Below are 20,981 nucleotides of genomic sequence, written 5' to 3' on the forward strand. Positions count from 1 at the left end.
AGCATCATTCGTGCAAACTCACCCTCATTCACTCACACACACACACCAATCACTCACACACACACACACCATTCACTCACATTCACCATCATTCACGCAAACTCACCCTCATTCACTCACCCGCACACACCATTCACTCACACACACACCATTCACTCACACGCACACACCATTCAATTTGGTAGCTCCAGTTAACCTCAGCATGTTTTTGTACTGGGGGGGGGGGGAACCGGAGTACCCAAGGGAAACCCCAGGATGACGTGGGGAGAGCATGCAAACTCCACACACACGGAGCCATGGCGGAGACTTGAACCCGGGTCTCATCAAATGCATCTCGTTAAAATCAAACTCTTTCATATTTTTAAAAATGCATATTTTGTTTCATGTCACTACCATGGAAGATTATTGTATTGTCTTGTCTACCGTGGTATAGAATTAGAGAAAGGAAACCGCAGGGCTGCTTCTATCTTTCCTAAATCTTTACCATGGTACCAGAGTGCAGGTTTTACACGGTAATGACATTTTGCTTTTGTGAAACGCACAAACGCACAGTCCCTAACCCTGATAATCAGTCGTCATTGTTGTAAAATAAAAACACATTTTAAGAAAGCAATTTGAGTTAAAAGTGAATATAATTAACAAAAGAAAAACAAATTGTTCATATTATAGAACAATATAATTTCTGGTTTCAAATGCTTCTGGTGCTTGGCTGTAGAAAAATAATTTGTTGCAAACAAAATTACCTTGAGGAATATGCGCTGCGGGAAGGTGTTTTTTGTGAGGCTCTCTTGTCTGGTTTGGGGCTTCAAGCAAAATTTCAGTCATGTCCAACACGGTTAGTTTTCAAACAAATGAGGAATAGAATCATTTGCGGGCAGGATCACAGGGTAGAAGAGGGGTAGGAACGGCAAAACCTGTGTATATTCGCTTGGTCATACAGCGGTTTGTTATAACGGCCAGATGTTGCCTCCGTGAGACCTCCCCCCCTAAACTGAGCAGCCCGACGAGGGGCCTACTTAAAGAAAGGAAGCCATTAGTGAAATGGAGCTTCTTGGGGTTTGCCGTTTCTGTAACACGCGCCCGAGTGATCCTGCGGCAATGTGGCGAAGGCTGTTATGGTCGGACGAGATATAATTGGAGCTAAATTCAGTGTAAATGTCAGGCTCCATGTTTGCAGACTCAGTGCTGTGCATCACCAAGTCGTCACCATGTCTACTGTCAACCACGGTGGTTTCGGTAGCAAGCTACGGGGGTAATTCGGCTCAGCGGGAACTGGGAAGCTTGTTAGGACCGAGGGAAAGATGGACAGAACAAAGTGTAGGCAAGAAATAGACGAGGAAAGCTGTCCGAGACTGCCAATCACTTTTTTTAGCAGAACGATGACTGAAAGTAAGAGGCCAAAGGTACGTCTGGTGTGACTGAGAATAAAAATAAATAAGCCCTGAGAATTTGTGCGAACTCAACACAAGTTTAGGGTAGACATTTTTCCAAATGACACAAGTGCTTCATTCAACTGTTGCATTTACGGGAAATTCAGTTTGCCTCACATTTACTGCAGCTGGGCTTACGTTTACAAAAAGCACAATATTCTTTTTGAAATTTTCTCCAGAGACAAGGTTAGCAAGGTTATGTAAAGAGGAGGATCTACCAATTGGGTCTCCTAGTTAAAAAAGAGAGATATTCTCCTTTGATGTTGAGTTTTGTATGAAGATTTTGTCAGTTGAAGTCAACCATCTGGAAATCTAAATTTGTCTAAGATATTCTATGATATTCATAACACAGTATTTAATACAATAATGTAATGCATAAAATGCATGTCTGTTATATTTATATATTGGTGTCTTTACTGTACGGAGGTTAGGACATTATACATTATTTTATTGCTAAATAGGTCCATTCCCTTTAAAGTTACTGATTTGGCAGTATAAGGCAATATTTTAGTTTGAAGCATTTACAGTAATTTGACCCTGGCTGAATTACTGGGTTTGATTTCTTTCACGATTTTTATTATCTGTGGGAGTGGGAGAACCGTTTACATTGTCAATTTAACTTCCCCAGGTCTGAACAAAAAAAGAGAGGTAACACTGACATGTTATTAATCTGCCTCGCTCTTGTTGCCGCGAGTGAAGATTGCTGCAGACGCTGGGGAGTGCCGAGCTGTGCAGTTTTCTGGAAGGTCGCGGGGACAATGACAGCGGTCAAGGCACTGAGACTTTACGCTTTTCACTCAGGGAATGTTGTTCTTTTCTCACCCGTTTGCTATTCATCTCTATAAGTCTGCTTATCCGCTCGGCTCCGGATCACGTCGATCCCATCTCTGGGAGCGCAGGACGTTTGACCGGTCAAGCCCGGGGCGCGATTTACGTACACGAGCCTGCTGCACCTATGGCGTGGTTTAGTCACTGCTTTTGCCTTGCCAAAAAGCCCCCGAGCAAAAAAAAAAAATGCACGCAGAATAGCGTGTGCACACTGAGCCACAGCTGGATTCAAGCACGTGACCCACATCCCTGGGAAGTGAGAGGCAACAGCGCCCCTCGCTGGGCCATTGTGCCAGCTCCTACCTGGTGCGCTCTTACCTACCATCTTTCATTTATTAGCTAGTTATTATGCAGCATGCAGTGTCCTTTTATTAGGATTCATTGATGTCATACTGTACGCAGTGGTGGAACGTCGGTGTGAAAATTATTTATTTTCGTCGAGTGATATTGCATCAGTCGGCTCCTTGCTGAGCCTAAGAGTACCACCTTCCCTTTTCCCTTATTCACTAATTAGATGCAGAAATGCGACTTCCTGCGGGGAGCGGCTGCGGAAAGTGTGTCAGCGCGCCGAGCTGCTTGGCCCCGCTCCGCTCGGTCTCCGACGCCTTCACCCGCGCCGGGCGGTCGACCCCGGCGCCGCGATCGCCCACGGCTTGCGGCTCACGCTTCCCCGGGCGCGGCTGCTCTCCGGGCCGAGATTGGGAGGAGGGACCCGTGAGAGACACCTGGAAAGAAGAGCTGGGGGGTTGTAGAAAGAGTAGTGGTTATATCTGGATGACTGGCGGGCCCCGCGGGATGCTGGGGGAGAATGGCTATCCAGTGTCCAAAAGCGCGGCAACAGCAATACAAAGAGGGGCCAAAGAGCAGAAAACGATTACTGATCCCTCAGCTATCGACACGTGAATAGTGTAGCTTTTGCCACGTGCGGAATAATCAGCTGGCAGAAACGTCACTGGCGCGGACTGATCTCTTACCCGTGTGGTGTAGGAGCGGGTAAGGGTCTTAGGAAGGGGATATCATGACAGGATATTTCTGATTTAGCCTCCAGATATACGGAGTTTTGAGCACAAAATGGAGCCAGCATTGCGCAACTCTTGTATATGCTTAAATTATACAGACTGTGTAATATCAATGGATGTGTATCATACATTATATTTTGTAGCATACACAGCATGGCATAGGTAATTCTGAGCGTGCCCCTTCATACTAAACCGTGTGTGTTGTGTATCGCTAAATGATTAAATCGATGCCAGTTAGGGGGCAAAGCTAAATCACGTTGAAACGTTCATTCTTATCCACACAGTGTTATGTGGCATGGAAGAAAGTCCTAGCAAATTAGCACTACAGTAAATATGCATTTAATGAATTTGATAATCGTTCGACAAAAACAGCCCATCTGGTGAGTGAAACCGTCAGCTGATTCATTAGAGGAGTACAGCTTGCAAGTGGAAGAATCGTTTTTAAAAAGAGCATGATTTTTTTTTTCCTAAAATGATTTTCTAATCTTAATTACTTAATTGTTCATGACACCCCCACATACCATTGATGTAATTAAAGATTAATTAAGAAGAGGTAATTAAAATGACTTTTTCCCTTCTCTCTTGCTCTCTCTCAGTATTGTGACCCCTGTTCCACTATCTGCGCCATTAGCACAGGTACGGCATATACGAGTTATTCTGCCGCTAGCCTCCGCACGAGTAATTTTAACTTTTTAACTTTTAATACTGGACATAATACTGCAGTTTATGCATTAGTACAAGTAAAACAGTCTGTTAAAGGTCCAGTATCAGTCATCAATATGAAAAACCAATCAAAACCACAGTCTCTTATGTGGAGAAATGGTTTTAAACTTGAAATACTTTTCATTAACTTGTCCTAATGGTATGATTCTATCGGAACGCCATCATAAATTATTCCACTTACCGATGCTACGTTTCATGTTTTTTTTCCCATCTACACATTGTATCCTTGGAGATGATTCACGGTGTGATGATGAGGGATCACTTAACCTGACTTAAATCCTGTCAGGACAAAAATGAGCATTAATCTGCATTGAATGTCTTTTAAATAATTTATGTATAAGGTGGATTGAACTACATCCTCTCACTGTACAAACACAAAGGTCTAAAAAAAGCCTCACATTCAGTGCTTTTTGAGTAATGATCTGGACTGATCTTTATTTCTGTGGAAAGGTCTTTAAATAAGAAGGAGTGAAACCCACACAGCTTATCAAATATGTATAATTGTTTTTTTTTATGGATTTTTATTATTTAGTTGTTATTTTTAGCTACCAGTCAAATATAAGGCCGTTGGGCAGAACGGTATGTATTTTTATTTTAATTACTTCTCAAAATGTCTGAATAAATTAAATTAATCCTTCACAAACAATTATTGTACTTCCCCTCTAATTGCCATATAACAGTTAGATACTAAATGCCTGGGATGAGGAGAGTAATGTAAGGACCTGGTGTCTTAAGAGATGCCTGATTTTTATAGCTGACTATGAGCGAGAATTAATGGGGCCTGATCCTTAGTACCTCTTGATTCTTCTGGGATAATGCGCAGGGTGATGCTTTTCGGGGTGTAACTTGCATGAGGTTTTTCCTCAATGAGCGATATTAAATATTCAGCAGAGTTTTAAAATAGGAAGTTGATACAAAGTTGAGATGGAGAATGAAATGCCTTCAGAATTTAGGCTGTGGACTTAATTGCTTGAGTGAAAGTAAAGGCACTCTTTGTTCTTCCTTGGGCCCTTCTGATTTAGCATTTCTGTTGCACACTGTTGCAGCTAATGATTTATAACCATGCCGGACCGCAAACCCGCACACCACCTTCTCCTGACATTTGTGCCACACAGGGTGTAGGGTTTACACAGAAAAGTGCAGTCATTTCTCATGAGCACTGATCCCACGAAGGGTCACAGCAAGCGTCGGGCTTATTGCAGAAAGCACAGGACACACACACGCTGGACAGGAAGTGGGTCCATCACAGGAAACACACACACACACACTACATAGGCTGCATATATGTATGCTATCATATAGCCAGTAGGGGGCAGAGAAAAAATAAGCAGTAGGATTTAAAAACACTCTTAAAGGATTAATTTAAAAATGGTGAACGCATCGATTTTGTGGCGTTATCATCTGCCTCTGTATTCCGCTAAAATACTCATTTATTGGAATAGAGACATTTTCCTGGAGCTTTTCTGCACCGGCACCTGCTCTGTCTTACGGCATTAAAAATCAATCCGGAGCCATACATGGCAATGTGCTTCCCTCAGCCGCTCTATTTCACGGAAAACTGCTCAGCGGGGGCTCCCTGCTGTTCGGGGAGTGCCATGTTGTGTTGGTTTGCGTTAGGCCCCCCCCCACCCAGGAACGAACGCGAGGCCCGCAATTTCACATTGTCCCGCAGATGTCACAGTCTTGTTAATGCAATTTTCGTGGCGCCCCGTTTCTCCTGCCCATTCGGCACTGACGCGGCGTAGTGCGTTGCATTTACGCACGCCCCTGACAGCGCCGCAGCCAGTGTCATTTCTGCATAGCTGGAAATTTCTGGCAAACGGGGTCCAAGACATTAGTCAGACTTGCTCTTTTTTCCCATCTCCAGTTTTTTTTTTCGTTTTGATTTAGCTTCTGTGCAACACACTTTCACTTTTTTTATAACCTCTGGAGGTGGCTGTCTTCAGCCCTCACGCCTTTGTTGTTCTTCTGCGTTTCTTTTTCCCTTTCCCCGTTACACGTAAGAGTTTCATACCTAGCCTGGGGTATCTCACTGTTCCCTCGTGGCCGCTTTTAGGCACCTGCATCAGGATAAACAGCGGTGAAGCAGTGCTTCACTACATTTTCCTTCCTCAATCTCCGCCCTCCTGCTCTTTTTTCCTACTTCATTGTTAGGTAGTTTAACTTGTGCTGCCACAAAGGCAAAAGAAATGCTTCATGTAACGAAAAAAAAAAAATCAGCTCCCCGCTAATTTGTCGACGCTCCCTGAATGTTCATCTAATCAGTCATAAACGGCTGTTGATTTTAGAGATGCAGAAAGGATGGCGGGAGCAAATAGTAAAATAAAATAATAATAATGATAATGGACAATAGGTAATAATTTCTCAGTGTTGTTTTGTGGATGAATCATACTTGCGAACCGGCTAATCAAGCTTTTTCAGGTGTTTTCTCTTTTTTTTTTTGCGCAAAGATTGATCTAACTACCGCATATATCCAGGCGTTTCTCCCGTAGCCTACGCCGCACAGAGAGAGGGAAAATCACCCGGCCGATTTCTCCTCATGGACGAACTTGAGGTAGCTTCCCGGAGAGCTCAATGCCGGGCCGTTAATCAAGCTCTAAACCTGGCGGCCTGTATCTGCTATGCTGTTCTTGCGCCTTCCGGGTTTAGTGCTCCTACCCCCTGTATAGCTGGTGGATTTTCATTGGTCCGTTTGGAAGCAGGTGCCCGTTCTCTCTGACCCCCCGAGCCCCCCTATGGCCCCATTATATTTGCACGTGCTGAACCCAAATATGTTCAGTGTATCCCCTAATGTGTTAGTTTTCTGTGGTCTGTCCAGGGCTGCACCTACAGCTTAACCTTATATGAAGGACTGTGCTCAGCATGTCGGGAGTATAAGGCAGCGTGTTTAAATTCAGCATCGTCCCAGAGGGTTTAGGCTCATTGTTTTGTTACCCCAAATAACTCAAGTAAAATACCTGTGAGTATTAATGGGTAGAACTGTGACGATAAAATTGCGGACTCACATAACGATCATATACTGCATATTGTTCATGAAATGTTAGATTCAAGCCACGGTTTGGGCCCAGAATCCTGTGTGAGATGTTATAGGTCCAAATTCCTTTATGGGACGTGCTGGAGTTAAACCTGAATTGCTAACCAGATGGTGAAATGTGCGAATAGATAAATGTTTATAACAGACAGCCTTCTGACAGCCTGAGTTTTTGTTCTTGCATTATGAGAAATAATTAGGGCTGATAAGAGTCTGGAAAACTTGGAAAACTGGAGAAAAATTATTTTGTTTTGGCTTTAGCTGGAGTGGAGGATTTTAATATGAGAGACACAAAATGATCTGTGCAGTAAATATTCACACAAACCATGCATGTGTGCAAATTACCGTCTTGAAATAATTCAGTAGCTGTTTTTAACTGTGCTTGACTGACTGCCTTTCTTGAGTATTGAGAAAATGGCAGCCCTCAATTAGTAGAGCAGAGTTAATTCAAACAGAAAAGCAATAATTACAAACAGGATTTTTTTTTTTTATTTATCAAATTGTCTATTAGGAGCAGAGTAAATCAGTGAAATTGTTGTTGGAGTGCTTTAGTAAATATAAAAATTAGTTTGTTAAACAGCATGGCTCTTTCAGTCAAATGCACAGATGATTCTTTTTGTTTCATTCCGGAGAATGAGTTTAAAGTTTTGAGTCTTGCAGTAGGAGCTGGGCCCGTTCTGCATCCAGGTTAGCTAAACAGAATATTTCATTTCTGACACCCATATTACATGTCATTAGTCAGTGATAGCCTTAAGATGAAGTAATTACTCCTCCTCACATGTGGTCATATTCTCCTGTCTTCCCATCCTCCCTGTGTTGCCGTGGTGATTTATCTGCATTAGGGCTTCTTGGGTATTCATGGCCGACTCAGAGCAGCCCACCAGCATGGTACCGCTGAACGTGGTCTTGCGGCAGTCACTTAAAGGCAACGGAGGAAGAGAGGTGTTAGATGTTGACAGGCAGAATTCGTAACTGCATATAACTGGGGAGGCATGACTGAAGCTGCAGGAACTGTAGTGTACCAGTAGGGGGTTCCCCAAAAGATGACCCCCGTGATGATGCTCTACCAGACTATTGAATTCCGGAACTCAGAAAATGGCTCAATCATGACTAACCTTGCTCATGCATGAACGTCTATATGCCGGTCGTTGAATGCCCACAGTAACATTTCCTAATGTAAACATTTGGCTTCCGCTTTATTGGATTTCCCGTTGTTTTTGACTTGTTTGCAAAGCCTTTAAAATCGACTGTCCTCCTGGGCCCTATGGCCGACGGATGCGGGACTAAAGCCCTCCACAGAGCAAGCTTGACAGTTCCGCTCCTCGTAAAAAATACTTAACTGCATTTGACTGCTGAAGTTCTGGCAACGTGGCTTAAAAATGCATTTAATATGAACAAATTAAAAATGACAGGTTTGGACGAATAGCATTCTTGAATTTCAAACAGGGCCTGCCGCAAAAAAATGGGTGCATCTGAATTCATCTCACCGTTTACCAAAAGGCCGTCTTCAAGGACATGCATATAAAAAGCCCTCACTATATAAAACAATACGCCCGCCACCAGCCAAAGACATCTTACTATGACAAATTCAAATATAAGACCTTAATAGTGGATTCAATACTATGCATAGAATTTGGCAAGCAGATAGAATTTATGACAACACATCTGGTCGGCCATATGACTATGATCAGATGTGCGGCAACTCTATTTTCAAAAAGCCATTTTAAAATCCAGCCTTATTTTTTGCAACTTTCAGACTTGATCTTAAAACATACAATGAATAAAAAGGCCTTTTTTCAACCTCTAAATAAGAGACTATTCAAATATAAATGGTTGCTTGGGTGTATATTTTGAGTTTCTGCATTACGCAGGTGTCTGCCACAGGGCAAAGAAAACAGTAAAGCAGCACAAGCTACATCTGCACATGTGTTAATAATTATTTATGTAGCTTTTAGCTGCTGGAAAGTGGTAATTAATCCTAGATAATGCCAGGTGAGAAGGTGGATTATTTCAGGTGGTGGTTTGCTTTAGTCTCAGAATTATATCAAGCTTAATTGAATCTATTATCGAGCTGTACGCATTCCATACAAACGGTTTACTTTTTTAAAACTCTAACCGTTGTTTCATAAAATCTATAGCAGAGGGCAAAACTGATGATCGGGCAATTAGACGGTATTGAATAATTCAGTATTGGATGTGTTGAGTAACTATACTGAGTCTATACTGATCTATACTGAGTAAGATTAAGCAGTATCTGCTAAATGAGAGTATTAATGAATGTCAGCGATGCAAATTTAGGCTGGTAACAAGGGGTCGTCCTTCTCGCTCGCACGGCCGAGTAACTGCGGACAGTCAAACTGGAGTCTGTTTCGGGTCAAGGAATTCTATGACCGGGGACCCTACCAGGGATTTCTGGGCCCCCAAGCCAACTGAGGTCCAAATTTCTGTTTAGGTACGTCAAATTGTTAAATTATATTTAAGCGTGTGTATATAAAGTGTGTACGTATTCATTATATAAATGAAAATAAGATTTTGTTTCCTTGAGCTCAGATGGGTTTAAGTACCTTATTCCAAGCCCTGAGTGTTCAGCGCTGTATTCATACTGCCGATCATTTATACCTGTCAAAATGATGGGCGAGGTTTTACGTTTTTATGTATCTACAAAATTTATATCATTTTTCAAAAAGGCTTCTAAGAGCCTATTTTATTGGCGCTCCACTGCGTTGTCTTTCTCATGTGTGCCTTATAAAACTTGATATATTGCTAATAATTCTGACAGCCATAGACGGAAAAGTTAGTCACCCTATTTTCAAATCCAAACTAATGAAAGAACGATAAAGTAATTTCTTCCTTTCAGATAAGGCTAAAAGTATATACAAATAATAAGTAGTAAAAATGTAACATTTGCCCATTCCGGGCATTCGTTTTTGTCATACGCCTATCTGACAAGATAAATTGTATCATCTTTGTTTAACTTGACATTCTGAAATTCTTCCTGCGCTAATGACCTCAGATTACAGTTTAACGTCAAAGCCTGGCCCTGGACTGGGAGTGAAATCTGTTTGGAAAGTGTTGGAAATCTGTTCTAGAAGGTTCACATTCCATTAAAATACGCACTCTTATCACTCTCTGTTTTTCTGCATCAAAGTGACAGATGACCTTTGTATTCTTAGCGAGACAAAGCTACCAAAGAAATGAGTAAATGACAGGTAATTATTTGTAAACGGAAACCTGTCGTAGCCATGGCCCTTTGGAACCGGACAAAATGCTAGTAGCTAGGCAATCTCGTAAAGGCTTTTGTTACTTTCACTGCGCGCTAAATTGCTACTTTGACAGTAGTTAATCAATTAAAACGGTAATGGGCCTGGCATTTTTCTTTTTTTCTTCCTTTGTCCTTCTACATCATTTTTTATCAGTTTTGTGATTTCGGGAAGAAAAATATCAAAGCAATAAAAAAAAGATTGAGTCAATGACAGAGAGTGGCGGAGAATGTGAGCGTTGCTGATTGGATGAGGGAAGGGTCAGAGGTCAGGAGGTGATAAAGCAGGGGAGGGGAGAGGTCCCGGGAGGAAGATGAAAGAGCACATGTGGGCTCTGGTGGAACAGAGACCTGTGTGGAGGCCGAGGTTAAAGCAAACAGGCCTAGAATAGAGTGAAGAGACGTGAGATATGGGAAGACAGACAGAACAGGGTGAATCTCAGAAGAAAGCTGGAATAACAGCTAAATTAGATGGGGCAGGGTTGAGTTTTTTCTGCTTTGTGGTTTTATGGTTTACAATTGTCCTCCTTGTAGTGGGAATTAATTAACTAAAGACCTTACAAACATTCATTCTTGTAGCTTAAGGGCAGGAAAATGTAAATATCCTATTTTAATTCCGAAATGAGGATGTTGTTCGGTTTGTCCTTCCATTTGTCTCTCTCCTCCAGCCTCTTCATCAGGACGTGGTTGTGGATGACTCACCCTTGTCTCTTAAAATATTTTGTTGATTTTCCTTTGGGGGTGGGTGGGGGTTTGGCTTTTATGACACTCAGTTAGGTGACATCTATGTGGAAGCATTTACAGTCTGCTTTGAATTTTAAAATCGTCGGATGTTAAATGTCTTTAATATTAATTTCACTGCTTTCGGCGTGTGTAGGTGAGAAACGGCAGCAGATGCATGTGAACATGTGGATTAAAAGAAAACATCTGGAAGGGTGGAGCTGAGTGTTCATGCAGTTTCTCACCCCCCTGCCTGCATTTCCATCATGTGATCTAGATGCTCAAGCAACAGTAGGACGATTTACCCAGGAACAGAACTAGAGATTTTAGGCCCTGAATCCAAACCAATCCATTTACGTTCCAATTTATTTTCTTTAAATCCTCCGAACGTTTCCCTCCTTTATGGTGCATCTTCCTTAGAGCCATAGCTATAAACTAAAGCGGGCTGGGGGTGGTTTGTTGCTCAAACAGTTAGGATAAAGTCCCTGTGAGTAGAAGGTTACTGGTTCAAATCCCAGGGTTGGCTGAGGGATTTCACCATCGGGCCCTTAAGCGAGGCCCCTAACCCTCATTTGCTCCAGGGACTGGCTAGTCTCAAAAAATATATATTGCTGTTATATTATCCGGTGCATGAACATACACAAAAATACGTTCTTTGCAGGCATGATATTGAGAGTTACCTAGCGGAACAAGATGGCGTAAATGCACACACACACACACAAACACATTTTATATATATATATACACACACACTGCCAGTCAAAAGTTTTTGCACACACTGAGAATTTCTACATTTGCATGTTACTCACCTAACATTTACTACATATTCTTTGCTGACAAATTTACAGTATGTTCGCCATTTGAGTAACTTTATTAGGAAGGCAATGTCATATCTTTCATTCCAGAAAGTAACCTCCTCCAGCAGTTATAACAGCAGAGCAAATTCAAGGCATCCTTTCTACAAGGGACATTAAATACTGATGTTTCAAGGGACAAAACAGGTAACTAGTGCGTTTAAAGTTAAAGGACGGCCTAGAATCTGACTCTGCCATCACCACACAACCAGTTAACAGGACGTCAGACCTGCACTGTTACATACTCATTCCATGTTATAAAGGAAACTTTTTTTAACATATTTATATCTATACTTGTTGACTCAGTTGTCCAGTGCCTAACAAGAATAAAAAAATCTGCAGTTTATGAAATAAATGGAAAAGTGGTAAAAACCCATTGTGGGCAAAACTGTTTGACTGGTCGTGTATGAAATATCAAGGTTATTTTTTTAATGATTTTGAGTTTGAAATATATATTTAGGGGTGAAACTCTGTTGTGATATTCCCTTTGATGCGACACGCTTTGCGCTGCCTGGGCTGATCTGAAATTGTGACTCTGGTTTCAGATCGGATGTTTTCATCTGCCGGAGATATCCTGCCTTCTCCATTGTTTACTATCGTCTCAGCTGAGTGCACTCCGGACTCTTTCGGTAAATACGGTGTGGCGCGGCGGTCACTGGGCGGCGGAAATGGGACTCCATCGTCGAGATGTCACTGCTTCATAAAAACAGCCAGGTCTAAATATAACCTGTACAGTGACCGAGTCAACCTTCCGCCCTCAGTGTATTTAAGTCTGCCCTCAGGACAGGAGTCTTGAATGCCAGTAGAAAAGGACAATAAGTCTGCTTATATCAGAAACACTGAATTTTTAACTGTGAAGAATTCTTAAAAAAAAGTGGAAAATAGAATCAAATGAAATATTAATCTGAATATGAATGAAAATTCCCCCCAGTATGAGCTCTTCCCTAATCCGCCAAGATAAGTACTTTCTTGGCGTAAAATGAAAAATAATCTTGAATCTAAAAGCTTTGTTGCGTAATCTGTTTGGTCTGTCCATGGGTCACACCCCCGTTCAGTCTCATAATGTACCAAAAGATGGATCTTAAGCTCTACTAGATAACTGTGGAGAAGTTCCTATGCATCTATTCCTGCTACAGTCAAGTAATTAAGCACAACTTTAACACTGCGCGTACAGCTCATGTTCATCTTTTAATGGAGAAGTTCATTCAAAAAAGATCTGCTTATCCTTAACTGTATGCTAGTATACTTGGACTTTACAGACACCGATGCTTAAATTTAATTTCCATTTCCCCTAAAATCGAAATGCATCACTGAAGTCACGACACGTTATTAATTTGGTACACCGTCAAAATACATGGGGGGGGCAACAGTGACGGGTAGTTTAGCCGTCGTTGTAACAAATGACAGATCAATTTACCGTAAGAGCCTGTGTGTAGCATCGGATTGTGTGTGATTAGGGCAATAGAAGAATGAGTATGTGCTGGGCAGACGGGGTGAGCAGATCTTTTAAGTTGAAGGAGATGGGGAAAATGATGCAGTGGGATTAGCCATACGATAGACTGATAAGAGGCCTGATAGCTGAAATTCTACACTGGAGTCATTAGTTTGACCTAGAGTATCCACTTATTGACCCCCGCCCCCAATCAGCAGGGATGACTGAGGCATCTCCATTATGTCAGAAATCTTCTATTAACCCCAGGACAGCCCCCACATCATCCATTTCCAAATGCTGGGTCATTTCCAATGATTTTCTTTTATGAACTTCTCTCGCTTACTGACTGTAACATAACTCATTGGGATTTGAATCAGAACAGTGGAAAATGCGAGTTTACCACCAAGTGTAAAAAAAAAAAAAACATAATAAAACCTTTGACGAAAACATAAAAAGAGGCCTTAAGTGCCGGCTGTGTAATGGCAGAGACTCGCACGGAAAAACAAAATGGCCGCCCTCGCCGTTTGCCTGGTAGCTATAGCGTAAATGATAGTTGTGGCCTTCCTGCTCCACAGAGGGGACTCTGTATTACTTTTATATGGAATATAATGTGTTTGATGAGCACATCTGGAGCCCGGAGTGGGAGTCAGGGCCCCCCGCCCTCCCTGCTCCACTAGCCTGCCACTAAACTCCCCGCTGCGTTTCTGCTCTTCAGACGTGCACCGCTGAGACCGAGCCGCTCGGTAACGACCCATAAATTGCAGAATCAAGAGGGGCGAAGCGCCGCTAAGCTGGCGCCTCCGCTTAGCCGTAAAAAGCCCGCGTGTGCACTCCATCCGCCAGCTATTGTTTCCCCTACCTGCCTAGATGCGCGTGATCACACAGAGCCTCCTCCCGTGCAGTCAGGCTGCACTTCTAGAAATTTCCGGCCCTGTTGATTCGTTCGTAGGTAGTCAGGTTTGGGAGTAATGCGAATTAATTAATCACGTGTATCCAGTGCTGCTCATTACCGTTCAGCTGGGGAGGGAATAAGGTTCCCAGGGTACCTCAGTTGAATTCTCCAAAGGCTTCCCTCCTCTTCCTTTCCTACACTCCTCATGTCGCCACAGTGGTTTATTAAGAGTAAAAATTTATGCTCTGTGAATCATCGTTGTTTCGTGATCTCGCTGACAAACCCAAGCCTCCTGCTGTCAATGGCTTTCATTCACATTATGTAACACTGTGCCTCCCCGAAACTCCATCTTCCATGAGCCCTCAGTTCTAACCATAACCTCTTATGAAACCGGCATAAGGAGTACATGTGTTTTGTTTTGAATTTCCATTATACCCAGTGATTATTTCCCTGGAAAACTACTGGTATCGAGCAAGCCAGTGTGGGGAAGCTTGTTAATAAATGAGGGACACTCAGGATGGGCCTTGATCGAATGTTACTGGTACCGATTGAAAATGAGAAAAGGAGAAGCAAAACGGTCCCAGTGGATCACTGAGCCGTTTCACCCGGCTTTGCCGCGCTGACATTTCAGTGGCGCAAATTGGCAAACGCTGGCATTTCTCTGCCATTCCTGGGTCAAGGATCTCAATCATTGTTTACGATTTACTCGAGATATTCGGTGACATCATCGGCCGTGCCAGCAATGTGGTCATCTGTGTTGTTTTTTTAATCGTACCTCATTACCCGAATTACCTTTGCGAGGGTGCTAATTTCTCATGGTCTTTGGACAGTGTTTAGCAGCATTACAGTGTGGGTTGCAGTCTGCTTGTTTTTTTTTTTGTTATGCTGATATGAATATTTCATCCAGCAGATGGTGAGAATGTCAAGCCATGACACTGGTTTATTAATCTATAACTCTTTCCCCCCGATGGGAGGCGTGAGGTTGTCACTGGTACATTGTTTTGGCCGAGTTTTCCCGTTACTCTGCATGGCTCGCTTTTTCCCGACCCACGTCGGCGCTGTAGAGGGGTCATCTTGACGCGCCACTTCGTAAACCTGCGTTAACGCCCACTCATCCCATCCCCCCCCCCCCAAGTGCTCAGAAGTGGACTTTCCCATGTCGCTCCTTTTCCATTCTCGTGAGTCATCAATCACTCGCCGGCTGGCTGCCCGCTTTCCGTCGTCTCTACGACGACTCCGGTCTCTGGCGTCTTCTCTCAGAAACGAGTCAGCCTCCCATGCCTGCTTTTCTAACCTCCTCGGAGTGGACGTCCTCAGACTTTGTCTGCTCGCTCTGGCCCACCTGTCCTTCGGACTGCAGGCTCCCCCCGTATTCTCGCCAAGCCTCAGCTCCCACTTGCTTTATCGAAGTAATTATTTGGAGAGCAAATCACCGCACCTGCTGTTTCAGCTGCAAATCAGACACTAATAATAATGTGCTGGGATGTTTTTTTTTCTGACGTCTTCCGAAATCAGCAGGAACGTGGCTCTCGGGAATCTCTGCCGACACCCTTACTGTAGTCTCATTAGGTGTCTTTAACCTTCTCCTGTGGTACTGTGGGATGAATTTTACCCCATACAGCTGAGTCTGCACAAACCACATCCTTGTCTTGTTTAGATTGTTGGCTCCCCTCCCTCCTCAGTGCTTTTTTCCCCCAGCCTCCCGGTTACCGTGGTTACGTAGGAGCGTCCTCCATGTTTGCAAGCCGTTGGCGCGTCCGGACCATTTTGGACCCGTCCGTCGCGAGGCAGATTTAGGAGCTCGGAGATCTGGCACGTGCGGATTGCCGGGCGATCTTGATAAACAGCGCCACCCGTCGCAGTTTGCCGTGATCCCGCGTTCGGCAGATGGGTCCTCCCCCAGTTCCATGTGGAAAGCCCAGAACGGGAGGCGGTGAGAAGCCTCCTGCACTCCAACCTTGTCCTAGTCTCACACTCCTCCTGATGAAGCTGCTGCTCCTCGCTCCTCCCGGCCCTCAAGTAGACCCCTTGACTCGTCCTTGGCCTCTTCTGACATGGGATAGAAATCCTTCACTCCTACTCACCTTCTGGAGTGCGAATCATCTCTCGCCCGTGTGACTGAAATTTCCACTCTGGAGAAGGAGGGACGCCTTTGTTTCTGTGCAGGCCAAGTTTCCTCCAACTGTTTTGTGCAAGAAACATAGCTCTGAATGAGAACATTACACATGTATTCACAGTACACCAGAGAGGCGGCAATGTACCGCTTGCTGCATTGAATGACATAATAAAACCTAAATAAAACAACAAATGAATTATAGTTTCTTTCCCTCTCTTGATCAGTATATAGCTTCAATTTGATTTTTCTTTACCTGAGGCAGTACAGAAATTGTTTTAATATCATAAATCACAGCACGTTTGTTGTCTTGTGTTCCACAAAATGGTCAACAACAAGGAACGGAAAAGCATTTTTCTTCAAATATATATATATTTTTTCCACGGTACATATCCTAGCAGCAAATGAAGGGGAAAAGAGATAAGGCGGATGACACAGTTCCCTGCCTAGTAATACAGCTTAGCCTTGGGATGGCTTTCGATTCAGTTTGGCTGGTCTCAAACCAAGTACATTCACATTACAAAAAAAAGAGAAGTCACACCTAATATTTCCTTGATGGCAGGCATAAACTTTCCAATTTGAGCCGACGTGAAATGTCTTGAATGCATAGACATAAATGGCAGAACCGTATCCACAATCTTTTCCTGCGAGCTAGATTTCAAAAAAGAACGATAAAAACCTTGAGTGTTGTAAGAATATGTAAGATACCCAAAAGAGAAAGATGTATGTAGTAGTTTGGGATTTTGCATGGTGTATAGTGATTTTTTCATATATATTTTTCATTTTCCTGTTTATCACACAAATTGAACTGCTAGATGTGGTGATTCGTGTGTGTATTAAATATCCCCGATTGGTTGTCAGGGGACAGTGTGTTGCAGTAATTGAAAATCGCACCACAGAGATTGCAAACGTAGAGAAGGTTCCCCCACTGGTTCTTTAAACACATCCTATTTTGTTCCTGTGATGACATTAGAAGATAAAGTCAAGTTAATAAAGGAACACAAAGCTGGTTAATAAAACGTAGAGGTCTTCGAGTCCTGTCCATCGCTCATAAAAATAACACCCTAATCCTTCTCTCTTCTGTAAGTAAATGTGCCGGTGAGATGTAGACATATGGAATGTTCTAGGACGTGGCTCTGAGAGTAGAGCACCAGAAGGCTGCTGTCCTGTCTCATGTTCCGTAGATGAAGCCATCCGTCCCGCAGCTCGCTGACAACCTCCATATTGGCCGCGTGATGGAGAACAAGTGGTGGATAATCACTCCTTTTAACCTTTCAGAGCAACGCAGCCTGAGAGACCTACGAAGAATGCAAAAATTCTAAGCGTGCTTTACTCAAAGAATTTAGGCGAGACTGACAGCCGTCACCATGACTCAGCATGTCTGAATATAGTTACCAAGCCAGCAGAAAGCATTGTGGGTACTACATTCCAACTTCCTACCCCTAGGGGGGAGGAATCCTGGAGATTATCCTTGGAAGTACAGGGTACCAGGTAGGGGTGGACCTCATACATACACAATTATGTACTGGGTCAATTTTGAGATGCCGATATGCTGAATTATGTAACTGCTTGTCTTTGGACTATGGGAGAAGCCAGGGCACATGAAGGAGACACACACACACACACAGACACACACACACACCCCCAGAGGCAAGATTCAAACCCACCCCTCTGGAGGTGTGAGGTAACAATGCTGGCAGCTCAGCCGTCCTTCCTCATTAAGAGTGTTAATCAATAAACATCAAAGGGAGCCAATCAAATTCCTATACTGAATCACTTAGTAGAGTGTTTCTCAATCCAGTCCTCGGGGTGCCCCCAGACAGTCCACGTGTTTGCTTCCTCCCAGCTCCCAGCACACAAAGACACTGAACACCTGGTACAGGTGTCAGGAGCAGGGAGGGAGCAAAAATGTGGACTGACTTAGTATGTAATATCCTGGGAAACATCAGGTGTTGACCGCAATCATTCAGTTCACCTGTTCTTTCCCCCCCCAATAACTGTAAGATAGTCTTTTTTTCCCCTTTCACCCAGTAAATGTCCCCCCACCCCCCCGACTCCTGGAACCCACTTTGCTGCAGTCATTCTGCAGCTTAATGTCTTGTGTGTATGTTTTGGCCCCAACATGAGGGATCTTTTCTGTCCTTCTTAGACCATCTTCTGGCCTGTCCTTATGGCTTCAAGTTCCAAGTTTTGTCACATACACAATCACACACTGTACCACTGTGCAGTGAAATGCTTTTCCACCTGCTTTCTGGACTGTGATTGAAAGAAGAATGCAATACAAAGGAAAACAATAGTACGAGAGATAATGAATAAAAACAAAACACGAATGAAATATCAGAAATAAGAAAAAGACTGCACAATAGATGAGAAAATATCAGCGACAGTTCCAAGTACCATATGGTATGGTATACTTGCGCAACGTGACTTGTTAACTATGGAGAGTCCTCATTCAGGATATGGCCGTAGAAGCTTTCTCTCTGCGTCTCCGTTTTAGGCTTCAGGCTGCAGTAACGCCTCCCTGACCGCAGCAGCGAGAAGAGCCCAATGTCAGGCTGGAGAAGCTTACTCCCATCCCTAGCTGTGTCACACGGTTCAGTTCACCATCCTCCCCGGAGTGACTCTCGCAGTCGTGTGCGTTCATACTCCCCGTGTATTGACAGAATTAGATAATGAGAAGCCTCTGATAATGAACCCCCTTCTGCGGAGACTTGAATTATGGTTTTCATCGTCCAGGGTTTCCTCCTCCGATTTGTCATGTGCAAACAGTGCAGCGGGCTCGGTAATGGAGCAGGTGAAGAACAGCGAGAAAAAGATAAATTAGTGTGTCTCTTATTTTTTATGAGTTGTTCATTGTGGGATTAGAGCTGGCAGAGACTCAGGAAAATGTCTTGGGGATGAATATATTATTTCTTTTCACTTTCAGGTAGATTTCCTTAGCTGAGCGATCTGCATTTTTAAAAAAAAAAATCAAAAACAGTTAAAATGAGGTCCTGCCAAAGCAGAAATTAGAGTATCTTTTTAAAGTTATCTACATTAAATATGCCGGTCCTAATTCTTATTTCTTTTTGTGGATTTCTTACAGCGTTTGCGGTTTCCAAAAACAACAAATGGCTTGGATATTAAATGTACCCAGAAAAATATCTTTAAAAAATCCACTCACGCTCACTGATTAACAAGACTTTTATATGCAAGTGTGGGGCGCAAAGGGGCGCCTAGGTAGAGCGGCAGATTGCATCTTTAACCTTGAATTGCAAGCCTGCATGTGCGCTTCACGCGCCATCTACCCAGCGACATCCCCCGCAGCCCCCTCCCGCCGACAGCCCCAGTTACTCAGCTGGCCCAGGTCAGGCTGGGAAATTTGATTTTTTTTTTTTTTTTGGAAGGTTATTATTTATATGCTTGGAGAAGGAGATGCAGCTCGCCCAGTGTAATACATTCATACAGTTGTGTGTGTTTTATTGTTTGTTTGTTTTAAATGGAGCAGCTGAGATAAGGTGCCACCGGCGGAGCAGCGCCAGCCACCACCAGCATCCCTGCATGCGACGCCGCGTCGGGCGCGCGACGAGACCGAGTGCCGCGTTTCTCGCCCTAAACATAAAGTCAACAAGCGATCTTCGACAAAATGACAGCGGTCTTTTCCGTGAGGTGACGCCGAGACAACAGAAGCCCAGCGCTCACCGCATCCTGCCCGTCGCCTTCTCAGCCGTAAATGCAAGCAAACGCTTCATTTGCCGCCGTGCGGCTAATCGCGTGAGCCGGCGCGTGCTTGGTGACCGTGAGGTGCAGCCTGCGCGAGGGTGAATGTCAGCTCAGCAGTCAATCGGCGCCGAGGAACGGCCTTATACACTTTACAAATAAATCCACATTATGACTAATTAGTCGGAGTCATTCCTCACAAAACGGCCTCGTACCACGTACGCTTTGTGGCATGTACGTGAGCCGGTAAAAGCCAATGTTATTGGTGTTTTTGTGTTTCTGTGAGGCGGCTAGTATACATTACTCGCGGCCTGGGTGTAGACGTGTGTAGGGGTCACGTACTTTCATTCGTGTAAAAAACGATGGTGTCGGAGACCATTAAAAAGTGCCCTGGCTAGCTTTACGGGCACATCACTTACCGTTTATGTGTTTTGCAAACACATAAATGAAAGTCTGCCAGCCTGCGTGTTACTGTATTGCTTCAGCCTTGGTCCGGCCTTGGTCCCTCTCAGCGGCGGGGCCGATTTTAGTTTGCAGACAAACAGAGAAAGTCAGAAAGTGGGGCCTGGCTGTTTGGTCGCCTGCAGCATGCTCGGGTGTCTGTGATTATCTCGCGTGTGAGCCGAACTCATTCTCCGAATGATAATGAACAGGAGAGCAGCAAAGCTCTGGAGTCATTTTCCATTCAGCCTTTTCTGTCATTCGCTTTCCATTTCTCATGCGTAATGGGCAACAAACCTTTCATTTCTGCCCCCCACCCCTCCCCTTTTGTGTGACGTCAGTGGCGAGGCGGGACTTTTAGCATACCAATTAGCTTGTGCTGACTTGCAAACCACTGCAATAGAGGTGGAAAGGGGGCAGGCTCTCTTTTAATCTCTAAAGGCAGAGGTTTACTGGCAGGGGGGGGACAATGCTATAGCTAAGTGAAACGTTCACTTTGAATGCAGATGATATTTGCAATATGTGATGTAGTTACAAACT

The 20,981-nt window shown here is 43.8% G+C and overlaps 1 protein-coding gene and 1 long non-coding RNA gene across 2 annotated transcripts in view; one reads left to right on the forward strand and one right to left on the reverse strand.

Annotated features, from left to right (window-relative positions):
* Positions 1-20,981, forward strand: part of LOC111850464 (teneurin-2-like) — a 226,916-nt gene that overhangs the window by 32,279 nt on the left and 173,656 nt on the right. The gene's annotated exons all lie outside the window — the stretch shown is intronic.
* LOC140582196 (uncharacterized) lies at positions 7,498-20,744 on the reverse strand. The gene is made up of 2 exons (XR_011985133.1): positions 20,420-20,744; positions 7,498-7,949 (listed from the first exon to the last, which is right to left on the reverse strand). It is a non-coding gene; the product is annotated as an uncharacterized lncRNA (long non-coding RNA).

The sequence above is a fragment of the Paramormyrops kingsleyae genome, chromosome 24 (genome assembly GCF_048594095.1).
Source record: "Paramormyrops kingsleyae isolate MSU_618 chromosome 24, PKINGS_0.4, whole genome shotgun sequence".
Classification (NCBI taxonomy): domain Eukaryota; kingdom Metazoa; phylum Chordata; class Actinopteri; order Osteoglossiformes; family Mormyridae; genus Paramormyrops; species Paramormyrops kingsleyae.